Source organism: Heterodontus francisci, unplaced genomic scaffold, assembly GCF_036365525.1.
Source record: "Heterodontus francisci isolate sHetFra1 unplaced genomic scaffold, sHetFra1.hap1 HAP1_SCAFFOLD_59, whole genome shotgun sequence".
Classification (NCBI taxonomy): Eukaryota; Metazoa; Chordata; class Chondrichthyes; order Heterodontiformes; family Heterodontidae; genus Heterodontus; species Heterodontus francisci.
The window spans coordinates 5,098,664-5,111,815 of NW_027140758.1; the positions used below are offsets into that span (position 1 = coordinate 5,098,664).

The 13,152-nt window shown below is 43.7% G+C and overlaps 1 non-coding gene across 1 annotated transcript; it reads left to right on the forward strand.

Moving 5' to 3' along the window:
* Positions 1-10,439: 10,439 nt before the first annotated feature.
* On the forward strand, positions 10,440-10,513 carry trnai-aau (transfer RNA isoleucine (anticodon AAU)). Its single transcript has one exon. It is a non-coding gene; the product is annotated as a tRNA-Ile (tRNA).
* Positions 10,514-13,152: the final 2,639 nt, after the last annotated feature.

Sequence of the window (13,152 nt, forward strand, 5' to 3'; positions counted from 1 at the left end):
ATTGACTACTCCGCCCCCGCCCAGTGTGGTTGACAGGACTCTCAACCTCTGCCTTCCCCCTTCCCCCTTCCCCTCCCTCCCAGAACTGCGACAGGGTTCCCCTTGTCCTCACTTTCCACCCCACCTGCCTCCACATCCAAAGGATCATCCTCCACCATTTCCGCCACCTCCAGCATGATGCCACCACCAAACGCATCCTCCCCTCCCCTGTCAACATTCTGAAGGGATTGTTCCCTCCGCGACACCCTGGTCCACTCCTCCATTACCCCCGATACCTCGTCCCCTTTCCAAGGCACCTTCCCATGCAATCGCAGGAGATATAATACCTGCCCTTTTCCCTCCTCTCTGCTCATTATCCAAAGCCCCAAACACTCCTTTTAGGTGAAGCAGCGATTTACTTGTACTTCTTTCAATTATGTATACTGGATTCACTGCTCACAATGTGGTCTCCTCTAAACTGGGGAGACCAAACGCAGATTAGGTGGAACACCTCTGCTCAGGCCGAAATCATGACCCTGAGCTTCTGGTTGCTTGCCATTTCAACACTCCCCCCTGCTCTCATGTCAACATTTCTGTCTTTGGCCTGCTCCAGTGTTCCAGTGAAAATCAACCCAAGCTCGAGGAGCAGCACCCGACCTTTTGATTCGGCACTCTACAGCCTTGTGGATTGAGCATTGTGTTCAATAACATCAGAGCATGACTGGTGTCAGGCAACCACAAGCATTAACACACTCTTTGCCTTTATCCCAGGACTGCTTTGTTATTTAATCTCTCCTGCCCTCTGCTCTATCAAACACCTTCCCCTTTGTTCTCTCCCACATGCCCCTCCCCTTCACTTGTTTAAAACCTAATTCTTTTCGAACCTGTGTCAGTTCTGATGAAAGGTCACAGACCAGAAACGTTAACTCTGTTTCTCTCTCCACAGGTGCTGCCAGAGCTATTGAGTATTTCCAGCACTTTTTGCTTTTATTTCAGATTTCCAGCATCTGCAGTATTTTGCTTTTATTGTGTCAGAAAGTCTTTCCTTGATTCAGGACTCTTACCTCTCTCCAGAATCTCTCTGCTAAAGATTGAACTTTATCTCATTTCACTCACAGCTCAGGGTCAGTGTGGCACAGTGGGACTTCTGGCTGTCTCCCACTTCACAATCCATCAGTACTGAGCAAACAATGGGGAATATTACCCACATGTTGTGTTCTGTAACTTTTTACAAACACTTTAATGTATATATTGTCTTCCAAAGCAGTGACAGAATGGTGGCTTTAGTGTGTTGTTGAAATAGCTTTGTTGAGTTCGTGCTGTACTAACAGTTAAACAGTTCTTGGTTCAATCCCAGGTTTTGGCAGTTTCAACCTCTCCTGTGTCTTTTTCTTTGGCTCCAATTGTCAAGCTGCATGATTTACTCTGAAATTAGCACCAGAGAACCAAGGCACCAGCGAGCATGAGGAGCTGAAATTAGCACAGATCAAATCCACTTAATATTTCTGACTGAAGATGGTTGCAAATGCTTCAGCTTCATCTTTTGCACTGACGTGCTCAGCACCACCATCATTGAGGATGTGAATGTTTTTGGAGCCTCCTCATCTTGTTAGTTATTTAATTATCCACCACCATTCACGACTGGATGTGGCAGGACTGTGGAGCTGTGATCTGATCCTGAGGGAGATATCCGTGCGTGGAATGGCGGGATGCATGGAGAGTGATCCTGAAGAGGGTGTCCGAGCCTGGAGTGGAAGCTTTCCGTGGAGGTACAGGAGTAGGTCATTCAGCCCCAGTGTTTTATAAAGGTTTAGCATAACTTATTTGCTTTTACTCTATGCCTCTATTCATAAAGCCAAGTGTCCTGTTTCCTCTTAGCAACCTTTTCAAACCTTGATCAAAAAAGATTGGTGTACATTGTCTCATTCTTCCTCCCAAACGGTATCACTTCACAATTTTCTGTGTAAAATGTTATCTGCTGTGTGAAAGCCCATTTTACCAGTGTGTTGAAGTTCCTCTGAAGTGTGTTACTGTCACTGGCATAGATTAGATTAGATTAGATTAGATTAGAGATACAGCACTGAAACAGGCCCTTCGGCCCACCGAGTCTGTGCCGAACATCAACCACCCATTTATACTAATCCTACACTAATCCCATATTCCTACCAAACATCCCCACCTGTCCCTATATTTCCCTACCACCTACCTACACTAGTGACAATTTATCATGGCCAATTTACCTGTCAACCTGCAAGTCTTTTGGCTTGTGGGAGGAAACCGGAGCACCCGGAGAAAACCCACGCAGACACAGGGAGAACTTGCAAACTCCACACAGGCAGTACCTGGATGAAATTCATGAGCATTCTTTGATGCCATCTCCGTGGAAAGAGCAATCTGACACACTAGCTCAAATTGGGATTTTGTGTGTTTAGTATCTTTTCTCATCCACCAATATAAGCACAAACCTGTCTCATAATGTAGAGTCGAAGAATGTGCCAATGTTGCAATGTGGTGATAAATTCTTCAGTGTCACAATGTACTCACCAACTGTTTCACTACTTTTCTGATTTCTGGATCCATGTTTGTAGCTTTCCGCGATCTCTAGTGGCTTAGGGTTGAGCCTCACTTCAACGAAGAAACGGAAAATTATGATTTAAAGATTACACTGTCAATCATTCACATCTCTGTCTTCTCCTGAACTTCGAGTTCAAATTTGTTTGTGAAGTTGAGTCACACGTTAAGGCAGCACAGTCTTTGTCTTTGTGAAGGAAGTGATTTGGGAATGGCTGTTTGAAACTGTCCCTTCTTGCACAGAAATTCAGTGCAAATACTCGATCACTCACAATTTCCTTGAGAGAAATTTGTTCACAATCGCATTCGACACGGAAACTGCCTCAGCATTAATGTCACTGAAGCAGAATGTGACCGTGTTGTATGTTTCAGAATGTTGGTGCCGTTATTTGTCGCTTTTAACCAAGACTGGGAGACAGGGCAAGGTTGATCCGAGGTTGGAATATGTTATCATTCAGGAGCAAGGAAAATCAAAAGGAACAAAATAAGAAAACCCAGTCTCCAGATTTGAGAATCTGTAGATCCGCTTTGGGAAAGTGAATCAGAGCAGAATGAAGGGTGAACAGTCCAGAAGAGATGAAGACACATCTCAGTCAACACGTTCCCCTGGTTTATGATGCTGGAACATTCCTCACTCAGAAATGATTCAACCCAATGACAAACATTCTTACAGCTGATAATTTATGCTACTGATTTAAGGACTGTCTCATGTGGTTACCGAGTGACGACGAGAAGATATTAAACTTTGTTCTATTCAATCTAGCTGTGATAAAGTTTGAATTTTTCTCCCTTTTATAAACAGTATTTGAAGGGTCTCCGTAACAATGTTCAGTGTTGATGAGAGTGGGGTCTGGGTGAGAAGCTGCTGAGTGTGACAGGGTCAGGGCTGGATGCAGGAAGTTCTCTGACAGTCTCCCTCCATCTCTCTAATGGGTTTGAGTTGATTTACGACTGGTAGCTTTTATTTTACTTTTCTTATTTAGAGATACAGCACTGAAACAGGCCCTTCGGCCCACCGAGTCTGTGCCAACCAGCAACCACCCATTTATACTAATCCTACATTAATCCCATATTCTCTACCACATCCCCACCATTCTCCAACCACGTACCTACACGAGGGACAATTTACAATGGCCAAATTACCTACCAACCTGCAAGTCTTTTGGAGGTGGGAGGAAACCAGAGTACCCGGCGGAAACCCACATAGACACAGGGAGAACTTGCAAACTCCACACAGGCAGTACCCAGAACTGAATCCTGGTCGCTGGAGCTGTGAGGCTGCGGTGCTAACCATTGTGCCACTGTGCTGCTGTTGGTGTTTTGATAAATGAAGGAAGTTCCCTCCACCCATTTTTTTTGGACAGACAGTGTGGTATAAGGATGTAAAGGGTTAATGCTGAAGATAGTGGGATCAACCCCTCCCACGGTCAGAGTGATGATGTAACAGCCACATGAGATGAAGTATGGGAGAAGAGAGAGCAGCACCAAGGATGCTAACTTAGCAGGCTTGATGAGTGTGTATAGAGTATAGTGTAAATTAGAAAAGAGTTCTTAGTTCTTTCAGCAGGAACTGTGTCCAGAAAATATCGAGAAACTCACAATTTTATTATTCAGGAGTCGGAACACAGATATTAATTCCAAGTGACCGTTCTGGGACCAATTAACAAAAAAAGTAGAGATAATATTGCTGACTGATTGAAATCCCCCAGTGAGGAGACAGTTAAACAGGTGATCTGTTGGAGCATCCTTCGATCCAAGGTTTCAGCAACATTTAATCTCCCTTTTTGGTGAAATTCTCTGTTATTTGCAACTTTTTTTATCAGCTTTGATGGGCGAGTGAAAAAACTGAAAAAATTGAACAGTTCCATCCTTTCTTTTCTTCCTTCTTCTCTTCTTTCCATCAGTTTCTCTTTTCTGTCCCAGATCAATATAATGATGAGAATCCCACTTTAATCTGCTGTTTCTGGTGTTTTATCCATTCCAATCAAAATTTCAACATTCCAATCAAATCTATTTGTTATTCCACAGTGTCTCTCCATGTGTTTTATTCTGTTGTATTCTTTCACAGTCTGTTTGATGATCAATGTTACATCTCACTGTCTGTTCTGGTGAAGATCAGAAGCAGTGATATCTGTTTACACCACCCGACAAGTCGGCCTGAGGCTGTGCCTCGCTGATCATGTGGCGTTTAAGCAATTCTTCCAGTCAGTTAGTTCAGTTGTCATTTCATGAGTAATTCGGGCATCATGACTTCGTCAGTGACCTAATGGTTCAGGTGTCTGAGTGATGTTAATCATGATGTGTTGAAATGATTGTATGTTCCAGTCTTTCCGTGGTGGGTTTTCACACTGAGTAGAAACGTGTTGGACATGGTCTGGAAATGTTTCACACCGCTCCATTCCCAACTTCATTTCCTTGCAGAAGATATATTTCCATCATTGCACAGCTGGCTGCACAGCCAGAAACTGTGCTGAAGGTGACAGCTATGCTTCTGCAAGTGACAAGGTGGCCACGAGGTGAAGCCGATGGACTGCTAATCCGTTGTGCTCTGCACAAGTGGGTTCAAATCCCACCCTTGTCGCTAGTTTATGAACTGCATAGTGTATTGTTTATGTTGGGTGAGCTTATTTGTAAAGTCAGCCTCGAAACCTGTTCTTGTCCATGTCCAGACAGTAATTCCAGAATTTGTTATCCTTTATTACAATTGAGACAGACAATTGGAATTCTTCACCCAAACTGCACTGGAATGAAGATCAAATATGGATCACGAAACAGAGCAGGATTTTTCCTCCCCTCCTTCCTTCCATCTTTACTTTCTCTCGATTTGCACCAAGTGAAAGACAAATGGGAAAAGCAAATGGCGAGGGAGCAGATGCCGAAAATTATCCTTTGGCAAGAAATTTATTTTCAAATCTTCTTGATAGATTAAGTGAGTGAGCAATGCTTTGGCAGATGGAGTTTGAAATGAGGGGTCATCTACTACCTACGATAGATCAGAGTGTTTTTTTGTAAGAGGTGAGATGTTAGAAACGGCGGAGGAGCAGAGACCCGAATACTGAATTAATAAAAGCTAGTGGACTGGTAGAAAATAATGTGAAAAGTGAACAGAATATGAAGATTGGAACTCATGTTGCAGTGAGAGAAAGCTCTGTGCTCCTGAAGTAAATGTCCAAGCCCAGATTGTGGGGAATCTGTGGAGAGTGATTTGGTTTTTATTCATTCTTGGGTGTGAGTATCGCTGATAAGGCTGGCATTTATTACCCATTCCTATTGCCGTTGAGAAGGTGGTGGAGAGCTGCCTTCTTCAACTGATGCAGTCCATATGGTGCAGGAACACCCACAGTGCTATTGGGGAGGGAGTTCCAGGATTGTGACCCAACAACAGTGAAGAAATGGCGATATCGTTCCAAGTCAGGATGGTGAGTGTCTTGGAGGGGAACCTGCAGGTAGTGAGTTCCCATGCATCTGCTGCCCTTGTCCTTCGAGGTGGTAGTGGTCACGAGTTTGGAAGGTGCTGTTGAAGGATATTTGGCGAGTTGCTGCAGTGCACGTGGAGATGGTACACACTGCAGCCACTGTTTACTGGTTGTGGAGGGATTGAATGTTTAAGGTGGTGGGTTAGGTGCCGATCAAGTGCGCTGCTTTGTCCTGGATGGTGTTGAGCTTCTTGAGTGTTGTTGAGTGGGATGTATTCCATCACACTCCTGACTTGTGCCTTGTAGATGGTGGACAGGATTTGGGGTGTCAGGAGGTGAGATACTTGCTGCAGAATTCGTAATCTCTGACCTGCGCTTATAACCACAGCATAGATGTGACTGGTCCAGTTACGTTTCTGGTCAAGATGTTGATGGTGGGGGATTTAACGATGATAATGCTTCTGAATATCAAAAGGTAGATTTTTTTTCTCTCTCATTGGAGATGTTCACTGCTTGGCACTTGTGTGGCCAGAAGGTTGCTTGTCACTTATCAGCTCAAGCCTGAATGTTGTTCAGGTCTTGCTGCTTGCAGGCACAGACTGCTTCAGTATCTGAAGAATTATGAGTCATCATCTAACATTCCCACTTCTGACTTATGTTGAAGAGAAAGTCGTCAATGAAACAGCTGGGATGTTTGGGTCTAGGACACTACCCTGAGAAACGCCTGAGGCAGTGTCCTGGACTGAGATGATTGGCCTCCACGAACCACAACCATCTTGTTTTGTGCGAGGTACAACTCCAGCAAGTGGAGGGTTTTCCCCCTGATTCCCAGTGACTTCAATTTTGCTGGGGATCCTTGATGCCACCCTCACTCAAGGGAAATCACTCTCACCTCTCCTCTGGAATTCCACTCTTTTGTCTCTGTTTGGACCAAGCTGCAATGAGATCATACAAACATAATATCAGAAGAACTAGTAGCAGGAGTAGGCCATTTGGCCCCTCGAGCTTGCTCCGCCATTCAATAGGATCATGGCTGACCTGATCATGACCTCAACCCCACTTTCTTGCCTGCCCACATAACCCTTGGCTCTCTTGTAGATAAAAATCTTGAAGACATTCAATGACTGCTCTCTGCGGTAAAGAATTCCAAAGATTAATGACCCTCTGAGAGAAGAAATTCCTTCTTAAATGAAAAAGCCCTAAATCTGAAACTGTGTCTCCTAGTTCTAGATTCCACCACAAGAGGAAACATCCTCTCAGCATCTACCCTGTCAAGCCCCCTCAGAATCTTATATGTCTCAATATGTTCACCTTTCATTTTTCTCAACTCCAATGAGTATCGGTCCAACCTGCTCAGCTTTCCTCATAAGACAACACCTTCATCACAGGAATCAATCCAATGAACCTTCTCTCAACTGCCTCCTGTGCAAGTATATCCCTCCTTAAATAAGGAGACCAAAACTGTACACCGAACTCTAGGTGTGGTTTCACCAGCACCATGTACATTTGTAGCAAGACTTCTCTACTTTTATACTCCATCCCCCTTGCAATAAAGGGTAACATTCCATTTGCCTTCCTAATTATTTGCTGTACCTGCATGGTAACTTTTTGTGATTCATGCACAAGGACACCCAGATCCTTCTACACCGCAGCATTCTGTGATCTCTCACAATTTAAATAATATTTTCCTGTTCTATTCTTCCTACCAAAGTGGATAACCTCACATTTTCCCACATTCTACTCTATCTGCCAAATTATTTCCTGGAGCTGAGAGACCCTGGCAGAACCTAAACTGAGCATCGATGATCAGATTATTGCTAAGTGTGTGGTGCTTGATAGCACTGTTGGTGACATCTTCCATCACTTTGCTGATGATTGATAGTGGACTGATGGGGCGGCAATTGGGCAGATTGGATTTGTCCTGCATTTTTTTTATGGAGTGGGCACACTTGGGCAATTTTCCACATTGTCAAGTAGATGCCTGTGTTGTAGCTCGACTGGAACAGCTTGGCTGAGAGCGCAGCTAGTTCTGGAGCACAAGTCTTCAGTACTGGAGCCGGAAATCTTGTTAGGGCCCATAGTCTTTGCTGCATCGAGTGTCTTCAGCTGTTTCTTGCCATTATGTGGAGAGAAGCGAATTGGCTGAAAACTGGAAGCTGCGATGCTGGGGACCTCAAGAAACCGAGATGAATCATCCACTGAGCAATTTCTGACTGAAGATGGTTTCAAATGCTCCAGCTTCACCTTTTGCACTGACGTGCTCGGCTCCACCAACATTGAGGATAGGGATGTTTTTGGAGCCTCCTCATCTGGTTCGTTATTTAATTGTCCACCACCATTCATGACTGGTTACTTAGTTTCTCAGGGCAGTGTCCTAGGCCCAACCATCCTCAGCTGTTTCATTGATGGCTTTCTCTTCAACATAAGTGAGAAGTGAGAATGTTTGCTGATGATTCCCAACTCATCAGATACTAAAGCAATCTGTACCTGCAAGCAGCAAGACCTGAACAACATTCAGGCTTGAGCTGATATGTGACAAGCAACATTCTTTGATCTGATCCTGAGGGAGATATCCGTGCGTGGATTGGCAGGATGTATGGAGAGTGATTCTGAAGAGGGTGTCTGAACCTGGAGGGCAGAATCTGTGGAGAGTGGTCCTCAAAGGATGTCCATGTCTGGAGATTTAGGAATTCTGAAGAGGGTCTCCGAGCCCATCGTGCTGGGATGTATGGAGAGTGATCCTGAAGTGGGTGTCCGAGCCTGGAGTGGCAGGATCTGTGGAGAGTGATCCTGATGAGTGTGTGTATAACTGGAATGGAAGCTTTCTGTGGAGGTACAGGAAGAGGCCATTCATTCCCAGTATTTTATAAAGGTTTAGCATAACTTATATGCTTTTACTCTATGCCTCTATTAATAAAGCCAAGTGTTCTGTTTGCTCTTAGCTACCTTTTCAATCCTTCTAACATTGGTGTACCTTATCTCTCTGCTCCTGCACCCAGTATAGAATTGTAACCTTTCAGTTATATGGCATTCTTCCTTCCAAATTGTATCACTTCACACTTCTCTGTGTAAAATTTCATCTGTTATGTGAAAGCCCATATTACCATTTTTTTTTAAGTTCCCCTGAAGTGTGTTACGATCACTGGCATGGGACAAAATTACAGAGCATTCTTTGATGCGATCTCCATCGACAGAGCAATCTTTTACGCGAGCTCAAATGCAGGATTTTGTGTGTTTCGTATCTTATTTCACCCACCAATATGAGCACAAATATGTCACGTAAATCTTGTTCACTGCAGTCCCTGCTGCTGTTTGCTGCCTATATTTACAGACTTTAATCTCAACCTCGTCACCATGTTCTCTCATATATATTCAGGGGGCATCAGCAGAGAAAATGTTCACCAAGCATGGCAAGTGCAAGGAAATGTTTATTTATGTCATTATGTCATGAACATAATATACAAATTTTTACATGTGTGAATCATCAAGATGTGTCTGAATAAATGGAACCCCGTCACAATAAACACTGTCACCTTTCAATGTTTAGCAGACAGGTTTGACGGCCTGATGTGTGTGATTCCCATATTAATGTGTTTGTGCAAAGTTCGGGGAAAGATGGAGAATTGAATAATTTATAGGGAAATCTTTTAAACATATTACCACATCTCTCACTCACAAAGATCTGCAAACACATGGATTCCAAAAGAACCTGAGTACAAAATCACCTAAAATAAACACAGCCAGAGAAACTTGCAATAACCTGTAGCTCAGGGAAAGTACAGATGGATATTGGGCATCTCCTGGCAGGACAGAGTGCCGAATGCAGAAGTACACCAGCGTGCAGGGATCTGCAGCATGTTTGCCCTCTTGAGTCAGCGGTGACTCTGTTGACTGGGTCATGTGTGCTGAATGGATGACGGTCGCTTTGCCAAAGACATGCTCTTTGGTGAGCTTGCTATCAGCACGAGACCAACAGGTCACCCAAGTCTGTGTACAAGGTCATCTGCAAAGCGAGATCTCAAGCAGACTGGGATTGGAATCGATGCATGGGAAGTCCTTCCTGCTGACTGGAATTCCTGGAGAAAGGCATTCAGGAAGACCATGGGAAAAGCAGAGGACAAAAGAAATGACCAGATGGTGGGAAAGAGAGCTCAGAGGAAGGAAAAATTATCAGTCGACCTCGGGCCAATGACATTCATCTGTACCAGCTGCGGAAGGGATTGTCACTCACGGGTCATCCTCGACAGCCACAACAAACGATGTTTCATACAGAGGTGACGTACACCCCGGGTGTAGCCCATCGTCTTCCGAGACGGACGGTTGCCTATTACAATTACAACTACAGCTACAACTACAAGAGCGAGTCAGAGGCTGAGAATACTGCCGTGACGAACTCAGCTCTTGACTCGCCAAAGCCTGCCCACTATCTACAAGGCCTTCCTCTGATTTCAATTACTCATGCATTTGTGATCTGGCTCTGTAGCTTAGTTGGTTAAAGCACCTGCCTAATAAACAGGAGATCCTGGATTCAACTCCCAGCAGAGTCTCATTTCACAGTAGCAACATGCTTGAAAAGTTTCATAATCTATATTGACATCTGTGTCTTGTTAACTTTAATTCAAAATACTTGATGAATTTCAATCACAAAAAAACAGCCTTTGTGAAGGATTTGAGTTTGGAATGGCTGTTCCTCCTTCGACAGAATTTCAGTGCTGATCCATCAAACGTAACTTCTTTGACATAAATTTGTTCACAGTAACATTCAACCTGGAAAACAGCTTGATATTCATCTCACTGAAGGAGAGTGTTTGTGTCATTATGTGTTGCTTTTAACCGAGACTGGGACATGACGCAAGTGGGAGGGTTTATCTGAGGTTTGGAATATTTGTCAGTCAGGAACAAGAAAAATCAAAGGAACCAAATAAGAAAACCTATGTCTCATGTGGTTACCGAGAAACGGTGAGAAGATATTAAACTTTGTTGTATTTAATACAACTGTGTGAACTTTGATCTTTGCGGCCTTTTATAAACAGAATTTGAAGGGTCTCAGTAAAAATGTTCAGTGTTGATGAGAGTGGGGTCTGGGTGAGCAGCTGCTTAATGTGACGGGGTCAGGACTGGATGCAGGAAGTTCTCTGACAGTCTCTCTCTGATGGGTTGAGTTGATTTTCAACTGGCAGCTGTTGCTGTTTTGATAATTCAAGTTCCCTCCACCGATTGTTTTGGACAGACAGTGCAGTATGAGGATGTAAAGGGTTAATGCTGAAGACAGTGGGATTAACCCCTCCCACAATCAGAGTGATGATGTAACAGTCACATGAGATGAGGTTTGGGAGGAGAGAGCAGCACCAAGGATGCCAGTTTCGGAGGCTTGATGAGTGTGTATATAGTATTGTGTAAAATAGAAAAGAGTTCATAGTTCTTTCAGCAGGAAATGTGTCCAGAAAATATCACGAAACTCACAATTTTATTATTCAGGAGTTGGAACACAGGGATATTAACTCCAAGTGACAGTAGTGGTTTCATTTAACAAAAGAAAAGGAGAGAATAATATTGCTCATTGATTGAAATCCCCCAGTGAGGAGACAGTTAAACAGGTGATCTGTTGGGGCATCCTTCGATCCAAGGTTTCGGCAGCATTTAATCTCCCTTTTTGGTGATACTGTCTGTTTTTTGCATCTTTTTTTAATACAGCTTTGATGGACCAGTGAAAAAACTGAAAAAAGTGAACAGATCCATCCTTTCTTTTCTTCCTTCTTCCCATCAGTTTCTCTTTTCTGTCCCAATTTAATCTGCTGTTTTATCCATTCCAATCATAATTCAACATTCCAATCAAATCTATGTGTTATTCCACAGTGTCTCTCCATGTGTTTTATTCTGTTGTATTCTCTCACAGTCTGTTTGATGATCAATTTTACATCTCACTCTCTGTTCTGGTGAAGATCAGAAGCAGTGTTATCTGTTTGCAACACCCGACAAGTCGGCCTGAGGCTGTGTCTCATCGATAATGTGGAGTTCGGAACATAGGAACATCGGAGCAGGAGTCGGCCATTCAGCCCATCGAGCCTGCCCCACCATTCAATATGATCATGGCTGATCATCCACTTCAATGCCCTTTTCCCCACACTTTCCTCATATTCCCTTATGTCATTTGTATCTAGAAATCTATCAATCTCTGCTTCAAACATACTCAATGACTGAGCTTCCACAGCCCTCTGGGGTACAGAATTCCAAAGATTCACAACCCTCTGAGTAACAACATTTCTCCTCATCTCTGTCCAAAGTGGCTTGCCCCTTATTTTGAAATTGCGTCCCCTGGTCCTCGACTCCCCAACCAGGGGAAACATCTTAGCTGCATCTACCCTGACTGTCCTTTAAATATTTTGTAGGTTTCAATGAGATCACCTCTCATTCTTCAAAACTCTACACAATAGAGCCCCAGTTTCCCCAATCTCTCCACATCGGACAGTTCCACCATCCCAGGAACAAGTCTGATGAACCTTCTTTGCAGTCTATCTATGGAAATATTATCCTTCCTAAGGCAAGGGGACCAAAACTGCACACAGTACTCCAAGTGCAGTCTAACCAAGGTTCTATACAATTGAAGCAAGAATTCACTACTCCTGTACTCAAATCCTCTTGCGATAAAGGCCAACATACTATTAGCCTTCCTAATTGCTTGCTGCACCTGCATGTTAGCTGTCAGTGACTTATTGACATGGACACCCAGGTCTCCCTTATACTCCATACCTCAGTTAATAAAGGAAAGGACCTGCTGAACCACCTTATTGACCTGTACTGCTACTTCAGGGATCTGTGGACATTCACTCCAACGTCCCTCACTTCCTCTGCACCATTCAGTGTTCTCCCATTAATTGTGTATTCCTTTGCCTTTTTTGACGCCTGCTCTCGCTGTTCCCTGCTCTCCGAGTGAACTCTTGCTCCCTCTCTCTCCTGGGCTCTTTATGCTCCACTCTGCTCTCACTGTTTCCCGCTCTCTTAATGTATCAATATTTGTTTGCCTTGTGTTTAATTTAAAATATGGATTAACTGTATTTTACAGTTGTAGGTTTTATTTGGTAATCCTGTGCAAGTTGTGGATTGGTATTCAATATTCAGCTCTGTGAAAACGATTGTGAATGAAAATATAACTTTCAATCTTATACATGGGCTGGTCTGCAAGCTC